Source organism: Lynx rufus, unplaced genomic scaffold (genome assembly GCF_022079265.1).
Source record: "Lynx rufus isolate CCGP_SWC_20201006 ecotype Redwood Valley unplaced genomic scaffold, mLynRuf1.p SCAF_1, whole genome shotgun sequence".
NCBI classification, from domain to species: domain Eukaryota; kingdom Metazoa; phylum Chordata; class Mammalia; order Carnivora; family Felidae; genus Lynx; species Lynx rufus.
In genome coordinates this window covers 9,954,433-9,964,281 of record NW_025814823.1, presented here as the reverse complement: position 1 = coordinate 9,964,281, position 9,849 = coordinate 9,954,433, and the positions used below count along the sequence as shown (strand labels likewise).

Below are 9,849 nucleotides of genomic sequence, written 5' to 3'. Positions count from 1 at the left end.
TTTACATGCCCTGGGTAGCCACTGCACCCAGCTTCTGGCCCGTCCTCCTCACCGTCCATCAGACTTGCCCAGGTAGATCCAGATCCAAGTGGCCCAGCCTAAGCCACACCAGGGGCCCCTCGCCCTTGACCTAGGAAATAGGAGTCCCTGAACTTGACCTGCGGAAGAGAGCCAGAGGGATGTTGGACAGGAGAAGCAAGGGAAGTCTTTATCTCCTGAATGGATTATATGCATGATGGTTGTTTAAAATTTGGGAACATTTTCTCGCGGAAATCCTATTAGAAACGGTTCCCCGGGCTCATTTGCAAAAACCTATTAAATTCTTAGCTAGGTTTCAATAATAGGAAGGGTCATCCTGAGGTCGGAGGCCGGAAAGACCCCACCCCCACCCCCACCCCCATCCCACCTCTGAGTTGTCCGGGGAATCCTGCAGCAGCGGAGGAAAAGGAAAAATCTGCCAGCATCAGGGGGCAGAGGCAGTCTGAAGGAATCCAGGCTGGCAAGGGCATCCCAGGACTTCCGCAGTAAAGGGAGAGGGGCTTAGCTGTAGAGAGACAGAACCCAGGGATGCGGAGACCCCCGGGGTCTGCGGCAGGTGGGGGGCGGGGGGTCCTGCAGCAAAGGCACGCTGCTCTGTGCAGTGAGGTTACGCCGCCTCTTTACTAACAGGGTTTCTTGCCTGCCATCAGCCCAGGCCTCTTTGCGATCACCCTCCCGGAAAGGCTCAGCCTGGCTGGAAGGAGCCAAAGCGGCCTCCAGCAAGCTCTTGGTTAACCTCTGCGATGCCGGGCTTCTCCTCCCAGAGCGCCCGCAGCGGCAGAGCGCGCCCGAGGGGGACGTTCCGAAAGCGGCCACTAGAGGGCGCGTCCGCCCTTCCCTACTCCGGGAGCGTCCGAGAGGGCGCGGGTGGGGAACCCCTTGGTTGTCATGGCCCTTTAATGAGAAGGCTGTTCCCAAAGTGCCCTCCTCCCAAGGAAAGCTCCAGGCTTCTATTAAAGGGAACAGCTTGGGGGGTGGGTGATGGGTATTGAGGAGGGCACCTTTGGGGATGAGCACTGGGTGTTGTATGGAAACCAATTTGACAATAAATTTCATATATTGAATAAATAAATAAATAAATCAAGGGAACAGCTTATTTATCCTCTAACATGAGGAAGCTTCCATACAGCATCAATTAAACACGCTTAATGTGACCAGAGCGGGAAAACAGCTAACGGATAGAATGAAGGGTTGTTACCATTTTGAAACATCACCACCCAGTTCGGTCTCCAGGGCGTGTAGACCAGCTCCGGGATGGGTCTCAAGTTTGCCTATATGCCGCCGAGTCCTGTCCCCTCCCCAAACAGGCTGAAGCTTGGGGGGCTTGCCTGGGTATGGTGTCCAGATCCTCCAGACCCGTCGAGTAGCCTTGCTTCGTACTGATTTTTCTTATTAGTACGCACATTGTCAGCACCTTCGTTACAATGCGGGCGCTGAAAAATTGGGCCACTGGTGATATTTTCTACACTGTTGACCTAATGTGTAGGACAGATTCTGGAAGGTTCCATCGTCCGGACCAAAGTAGGTCCACACTGAATAAATGTGTTCCCAGGTGTGGGGTGTTCAAGGAGCACACGATGCGCCAAGAAAAAGTGAACGGAAATCTCAAGCAAGAGCCACGGTTCTAAATTCTGAACTGCCGGAGGGGTGGGTCAGACACAGGATGCCATTAAGGTTGTGGCTTAGTAACTAACCAGAGGGTGAGGAAAGGCGCTTAGGAGAAATGCCCCTCTTTCCTTGGTTCCAAAAATAGTGGTTTCCTAAGCAGCTGACCTGCTTTTATCTCAACATTCATCCGTTTCCCTTTTCTGTTTACTCCTGGTGCCCGGCTTGTGGCCCCTTGGAAGGAAGTCTGTCAACCGGCTCGGTAAACTTTGTATTTTTCCTCACCTCACTCCTGGCTCCTTGTTACGTCTCCATTCTTTGTTTTTTTCTCCTGCTCTTGTTTTTAGTGTGTATGAAGCTTATAGCTTGTGTCTCTTTTGTCAACTGCCTTAAATCCTTTGTGGAACAGAGCAAACGGCAAATAAAATAAAACAGACATCAGATACGTTCTTCCTGTGGCACGGCACCAGGCCGAAGTGTGCGTGAATGTTTGTTACCTGTGATCCGAGGCAGGAAAGGAGACTTTTAACGTTCTCTGCCAGACTGCCTGACTGGTGACATGTTCCAATAACTTTCCACTTCCTATCACCCTTAATTTGCTTACCCTGTTACTTGGACACCTCCAAGTCGCGTCTTCTAGACTTTTCTCTTTTGTATGTCATACCCAACCTCACTTTTCTGATTTTCAGAAAGTATATTCTAACGTCTCGGATGGCTGAAGCAACAGATTCGTTGTTTAAAAAAATTCACTTTGGTTTACACATTTAAACTTTTTTTTTTTTTTCTTCTCTCTCTCTCTCTCAGAAGACCTAAGTAATGCAAACCAGCAATATCGTTTCGCCAACCCGGCCGGTCCCTTTGAAACGGATTAAGAAACGAAGAGAAAGTCACAGCGGTTTGTCTCAAAAACTCAGATACTCCCCAAGCAATACACGTTTTGGCTGCCGGTGTTGCTGTTACAAGGATTGGTAGCCTTTCTGAAGGCCTCCTTTCCTGAATCTCAAAGGTTTGACCCCAAACTGGACACAATAGGTGCTCAACCCTGTTTGGTAAATGAACGAATGAGTTAGCACAACCTAACCAAGATGCAGGGGAGGAATGAATGAGTCCCCTGGGTCGGGCCTGGGTAGTTCCATTACCCGGGTCCTCGAGTGGGACTGACTGATTTTTCAGTGATGTGAGCATTTGCTGAACTGGTGTTGCTGCGGTTTTCTTGAGGAGGAAGGGACTGGGCCAGAAAAGGCTGGTCTCTGGAAAAGGCAGCTTTGAAGGAGAAAGCCTTGGTGGACAAGGAAAGCTTTTTCCCTTCTCTCCCCCATCACCTCCCCTCCTCCCTCAAGTGTTAGCAACTTGCCATGTGAATGCCAGCAATGACACCCCACCGTCCTGATCCCACAGTCCCTTCTTTCCCGGGCTCGCTTCTGAATGTCTGTCCTGAGAGGCTTTTTATTTTTTTCTTTTTTTTTTTTTTTTTTTTTTCCTGAGAGGTTTTTCATTTCTGAAGGTGTTATGTCATTGGCCAGGCCTAAAAATTTAAGAGAACAGAGAGGGTAATTAGTCTGTGGGTTTGGGCTGGGTAAACAACCGATTTCTCTAATTCGGGGTCAAAAGGTGCATGTAGCGAGGACGCACATTTTTACCGAAAAAAATTCATTGATGTTAGAAAATTCCACCAGTTGGTCTTTTTTCGACTCCGCAGATGCGTCTCATTCTCTTTGGCTCCTGCTTCTTTTTGGTTTTACTCTGACTCCTTTTTTTAGGACTCTGAAACATCCCAGTGTTGTGGGGCCGGGCTTTACAAGAAGCAGACAGTGCTTGGTGAAGGGGGGCCTCTCAGCAAGCTGGAAACATTTACTTTCCTAACCAGCTTCCCTCCCTGCCAAGGAATCCGCGAGCCTGGGGAAATGCTTTCCCTCCTATGTTTACAAAGCACTAAATTTTCGAAGTCATTAATTCCCTTCATAAAGAAAGGGCCTAATGGAGTTTTCTATTAGTCATTGAGATAGCGGTTATAACCCTGAAAGATCCAGAAAGCAATAAGGAGCCTAAATTGAAGCGGGTGTAAGGTGGGGGAGGGGGGGCAGCAAAATCAGTTCTCTTTTTTCACCGTCAGATTTCTCCGGCTCTAGAGGGACATATTTTGAATGTCTTCATCGCTACCTCACACATTTGTTTATTTTGTTTTCCTTTTCAGAACATTGGGAAGTGTTGTTGTGTAGACACAGACCTAGTCCCCCTCCAAGCATGTGTTTCTCAAAGGAAGCTTCTTTGTCCCGAGGGTTCTGGCTAACTGTGTCCCGAACGGAGCACCCCGCATGGGGGAAGGGAGAAGGGGGGAGGCTCAGGGTCTCAGCCCCGAGGGGCAGGCACCAGAACAGAGGTGCTGGCTGGTGTGCCCAGAGGGCCAGCAGAAAGGCCCAGTGCTCCAACTCTCCTTGGAATCCAGGCTTCTGGGGAGACCGTTAACCCTTTCAGGGCCTTAACCCTGCAGGGACGCCCTCCTGTTCCGAGCCCCTGCTTGGCCATCTCTGGGTGGGTTCTGGGGGAAGGAGAGGGGATGCTATTCTTGGTCAGGGCACTGCTCCCTGCACAGCCCAGCCCCCAGGGCCTTAACAGGGCCCTCCACAACTCCCCGATGATGAGTCCGGTAAAGATTCCGACGGACTTCGGCATAGATTTGTTTTCTAGAGAATGTCCTGAGACTCCAAATGGCTCTCAGAAGTGTCTCCGTGGCCAGAGAATCCACTGGAAGCTGTGTCGGCGGGGAAAGCGGGAGTTTTCAAAATAGGGCCCACAGACCTCCCACATCAAAATCACTGGCAAAGCTTGTTAAAAATACAGACTCTCCCCCACCGCGACCACCACCAGCACTGCCCGCTACAAACTCAGAATTTCTCCGGAGGGTAGGGGAATGGCAGGAAAGACCAGGGAGGGTTCCTGCACCTGCCTCTGAGCCCCCGAGGCATGCGGGCCTCCTGGCCTCCTGTGATGGTCCCCGAAGGCTTTCTCCCCAGGTATAGGAATACTGGGCTCCCATGGGAGAGGGCATGCCCGAAGGCCACAGGGGACCCCCGAGGCACGCTGTCCCCATGGGGCAGTCAGCAGGCTGTGCCTGCCAGCCTTCTGGGCTCTGAATCTTCTTGCACACATTGGTGTCTTCACCTCAGTGCTCCCGGGTAGAATCCAAGAGAGTATTAGGGTCTCTCCATTAAGCGCTTACGAGTGTGGATTTCAGTTCCCCTGGAGATGGCCTTTGTCCCCCCGGGGCTGCCTGTTTGGCATGTGGGCCTGGCCCTATCCTATTCACATTCCTAGAGAGACACTGCGGGAGCCATATTGGGTGGAAGAAATTTGCAGACAGGCACGGGGATCAGGGATGCCTGTAGCAAAAAGAATTCGCAACCTCTGACTATGGGATGCACCCGGGGCACGTTGGCCACGGTAGCACGCACGTGGGACCCACCTCCTCGGGAGGCTTTCAGAGATGCTGGGATTTTCCTCTCGTGTTCGTCTTTCCTCTGTGCCAAGCCTTTAGAGGCAAGGAGCCAGGAGCCAGATCCTGGCCCTGCCTTTGACAGATATGCGATCTTGGGTACGTTAGTCTCCTCCTCTGAGCCACAGATGGCCTTACCTGCAAAACAGAAAAAATAATAATAGTCATGATGTTCCTGCGGCATCAATGAGATGAAATCTCATACCAAGTGCTTGGCTGGTGCTTCAGCGGATCTGTTCCTCCCCTGCCTGCCGGCAGCGTCCTTGCTGGGTGTCCACACCAGGAACTTGGGCGTGTACCTGCACACTCAGGGAAATGCCTAAGTTCCACCAGTGATCCGTCGTGCCCTGATAGTTAGTTGCTCCTGATGTTGAGCGGAGATAATTATCGCTCGATTCTCAAAGCAACAAGTTGCCCGGTCTGTCGATGAGACCTCCCATCGAGACATAGGATCCCCCCAAGCTAGGGGTGGAGGTTGCCAGAGATGCCTTGCCTCTCATGTTTTCTTCTGAGCCCCCCCCCCATGCTGGGGGTGGCTCTGAGCGCGGTAAATGTTTATGCCCATGTCTTGTGTAACTGTCATGGATCTGGGTGTACCAGGAGCCATGGAGAAACACGCTGGCACCTAAGGGTCCCAGCTTCGAGAGACAGCGTTGAGGCCAAAGATGGGGAGTCTGTTGGCTACCGATGGCTGTCAGGTAGCAGAATCCTGCGGTCTGTTCATTGTCTTGGAAACAAGGTCTTGAATTGGGAGGAAGAGAAAGCAACGGTAATTAAAGCTTTCCTTGGGCAGAGCTTCCCAGTGAAGGGAATTGGCACGTTTCTTGTGTGCCCATTAAGCTCCGGGCGCTAGGCTAAGAACTTCGCATACATTGAATGTTTTAATCCTTACAACAGCCAGAGGAGGGACTGTGGTTGTCACCGAGAAACAGAGGTCAGAGAGGTTAAATAGTGTCCTCAGAGTTTTACAGCTACTCAGCGCCGGAACCAGGGGACGAAGCCAGAGTTGGGACCTGTACCAATGGAGAAAGGGAACCAGTCCTGCTCTTTTTAACCCTGAAGCCTTGCCGGTGACATGCTCTCGGAGACTGGCTATCCTTGAGACCAGGGAGAAGGCTCCTGTCTCCAGGGAATGCCTCCGAGCTTCCCGACGAGGTCGAGGCTAAACCCCTTCCTGATGCCTCGTGGATGCCCACTGGGAAAATACGTTCTGTGCTATCTCAGAGATGTATATATTAAGACTCAAGGGAATGGAAAGACATCAGAGACAAAAGAAAATAGATGCAGGATCGAGGTACTGCGCTACCTCCAGGCAGAGAGAGAGGAAGCCCACTCTACCTTTCATCTTCAAGCCCCGCCCATTCGCAGGCACTGTCCCTCTGCTTCGCACACAGACCTCTGGATCGCCGGCAGCCACATTTACTTCCGGAAGTTCCTCCTTACCTGGGTCGGCGCCTCGGCTCTTCAGATGTAGCCAGACTGGCACAGCCTGCTTCTTCTCACCCGGTCCTACTCCTTCTGGACAACCTCGTAATTGCACGTGTAGACACTCGTCCCTTCTGCGAACGGTGAGCTCCGCCGAGGCGCTCCAAGGGTTGTCGTCCAAGGGTTGGCCCACGGAAGGCACGCAACACACGCTAAATGGCAGACTGAACGAAGGTGTGGCGGCCTGGGAATAGAAACTGCGTGCCTCCGATCCACATTCCCAGACAGAAGGATCTGTCCGGTCACTGTTTTCGTTGCAGCCGGAATGCAATACTTTCTTATTCAGAGACAGTCAGGACGACCTTGTTCCCTGAGATGGTAAACAAGGTAACGCCGCCTCGTGGAGAGCTCCTAGGGAATAACCAGTAACTAAGCAGTGGTCGAATGCTCACAGGATCATTGAAAAATGAGACGAAGAGGGCCTCTAGAATTCAAAGACAATAAACAGCGCTGGAAAACTATTTTTGAGATTTCCGAGCAAGTATTTCAGTAGCTCCCGGGACAATTCGCTTCACTTTGTAAGAGTCACTTCAGTAACTCAAAAGCATTCACTGAGCACCTCCCGAGTGCTTGAAGCTATGGGGGAAATTAAGATCTTCTACATAGAAAGTGCTTTATGGCCCTCAGCACATGTCGTGGAACGCTTCTGTGTTTCTCGGCGTCTTCACGAGGTGGGCAGAACAGCGGCTGCAGCAGGTACCCTTGTCCTAACACCTGCAGTGAATGTGTGACCTCACATGGTCAAAGGGACCTTGCAAATGTGATTACACGGAGGGTCCTGAGGTGGGGAGAACACCCTGCCTTATCTGGGTGGACTCAGTGTCATCACCAGGGTCCTTATAAGGGGGAGAGAGGAGGGTCAGGGTCAGTCATAGGGGATGAGACAAGAGAAGCCCATGGTTGGGAGGTTGGAGCCATGTGGCCAGGAACTGAGGAAAATGGGCAGCCTCCAGAAACTGAAAAGGGCGAGGAAAGCATTCTCTCCCAGAACATCCGGAAGGAGTATAGTCTTGCTGATTCGTCCATTTTAGACTTTTAGGTTTGTGTCATTTATTACACGCATCTTTACAACAGAGATAAGGATAGTCCTTACCTCGTGGGCTCTGCCGTTAGATGATACGTGACAGAGGTCCAGAACAGCGCCAGGCACGTGGCCATTTAGTCAGCTGTCGTTATGATAGAATTCTTATTTTTTGTTCTTTATTTGGGAGATCTTCTGCTGTGGGGTAGGCAGACCCCCTTCGTATTCATAAAACGAACCAGTATTAAGTCCTCGCCAGACCCCAGGTCCTCAGTAACCCTGGGGACCAGAGAGAAATTGAATGGCCTTTCTGACTTCAGGGGCTCCTGGAAGGCAAGGAAGGCAGACAGCTTAACATGAAGGCCAGCACGGGGTGACAAGACTCAGGGGCATGCCCAGGATTGGGAGTCCAGAGGGAGAATCTCTGGTGGGAAGCAGGGTGACTGGGGAGGTCCCTCTAATGAAGGAAGCCTTGAGCCAAGAACTGTAGACAGCAGAGGCTGCCGGGCCGGCAAGAGGAGGGGTTTAGGTATGTTGCAGGCGGAGGGACCAGGGGGAGCCGTGCGCAGAGTCAGCCCTCTAGAGAAGAAGGGTTGGACAGCTGCCCAAGATCCCACAACCGAGACTCAAACCCAGACCTTCTGCCTTAGCCCTGTCTGCTGCCCTGGGGATACTCTGCATGCACGTGACCTAGCTGCTGGCAGGCCTCAAGGACAGCATGGTTTACCCAGAGACGACTGGATACAGGATAAGGACACAAGGTAAAACAACCATATTTGAGAAAGCTTAAGAATAAATGGTGGCGAAATTCCACCAGGAAGGTGTAAAAGAACCAGATTTGGGAAGAATTAAAGAGGGAAGGACATGAGTTGGACCCTACGGGTGGGTAGGATATGGACGGTCGGGGGCGGCGGGTGAGGGAAGTACCTTCTCAGCATCATGGAGGCCAGTCCTCCCAAGGCAGGCCACTGGGCGAGCGTGGGGACTAGCCACAGGAGCCTAGAAGGCAAGGATGACAGGTTAGCTGTAGAAAGTCATGTGGGGCCTTGAAAGCTCGTCCCAGACAACACTTTATTCGGAGCGTATTTGGGGAGTCTGCTGAAGGGTCCTTTGAGTAGTAGGAAGCGATCAGTGTATCAGACACACTCACGGGTCTGCCTCCAAGACGGGACTTACCTTTCTGTCTCCAGCATGGTACGTGCTCCTCCCTTATTTGTTGACCTGAACGGAGATTTGTAGGATGGATAGGAAGGCAGGGGGGAAATCTGGTTTCTGATCTAAATGCTACTTACAACTGAGTATAACTGACTATTGACTCAGTTGTTGAAACAGGAGCTGAAAACGGGATTTCGGCACCGGATTCTGATGGTAAGACGCAAAGCCTTCTCTGTCTTCTGAGCCTTGGCACAGTATGATTCCTGCCCACGCCAACCCCGCACGCGGGGAGTTGCCGAGCAAAATGGGTGCTTGGCTGCCAAAAAGTGCCCCAAACTGTGCGCCAGAAATAATGGTACCAATAGGATGTGTAGAATGCTAAGAAACTGCTGGCAAGTAGAATGAATAGCAGGGACCACAACTTGAACTTGGGTGAAACGAGGCACACTTCGATTCAGACAACCGAATGATGGCGAGGCACCCTGGCCTCGGGAATGGCTGGAGCAGGGACCCAAATTCAGACAGAACCTTCCAGCCACTTCTGCCACATGCTTCTCTCTGCATGTTAGCTTCACTGTCACCAAAAGGTAGTGGATCTTTCCCTCCAGGACGTGGGAGACATGACCACCAGTGGCGTCCAGGCTCTTCTCTCCCTCCCGGTGAGGACCCCTCTCCTCCACCAGCTGCAGTTCCGATAAATGTCAGGGAGGGACCGTCTCCAACGTCCTCCCCTCAAGGGGACTGAGGCCAGCGAGGCAGAATCACAGAAAGGGATGACAGCCCCATTTTGGTCCAAGCGGCTGGCGTCGGGGGACACAACAGGTAGTTTCATCAAAGAAGGGCTTGGGTAGCGAGAACGCTAAGGCACTATTCTGGGCCGGCAAGCCAGCTTCAGGATTCGCACAACAGCTTGTGGCAAAGCTAGGCCTGGAAGGGTTCTATTCTCTTTCGGGCATCACAGCCTGTGTTCCCAGGTCATCCCGTCTGGCCTCTGATTCCTGGCGAATCCAGGAGAACTCACTTATCCCTTCACTGGAGTCAGTCTCGGCTC

The 9,849-nt window shown here is 51.9% G+C and overlaps 1 long non-coding RNA gene across 1 annotated transcript; it reads right to left on the bottom strand.

Annotated features, from left to right (window-relative positions):
• Positions 1-1,162: 1,162 nt before the first annotated feature.
• Positions 1,163-9,559, bottom strand: LOC124511355 (uncharacterized). The gene is made up of 3 exons (XR_006961871.1): positions 6,581-9,559; positions 5,108-5,275; positions 1,163-3,169 (listed from the first exon to the last, which is right to left on the bottom strand). It is a non-coding gene; the product is annotated as an uncharacterized LOC124511355 (long non-coding RNA).
• Between the last annotated feature and the right edge of the window lie 290 nt (positions 9,560-9,849).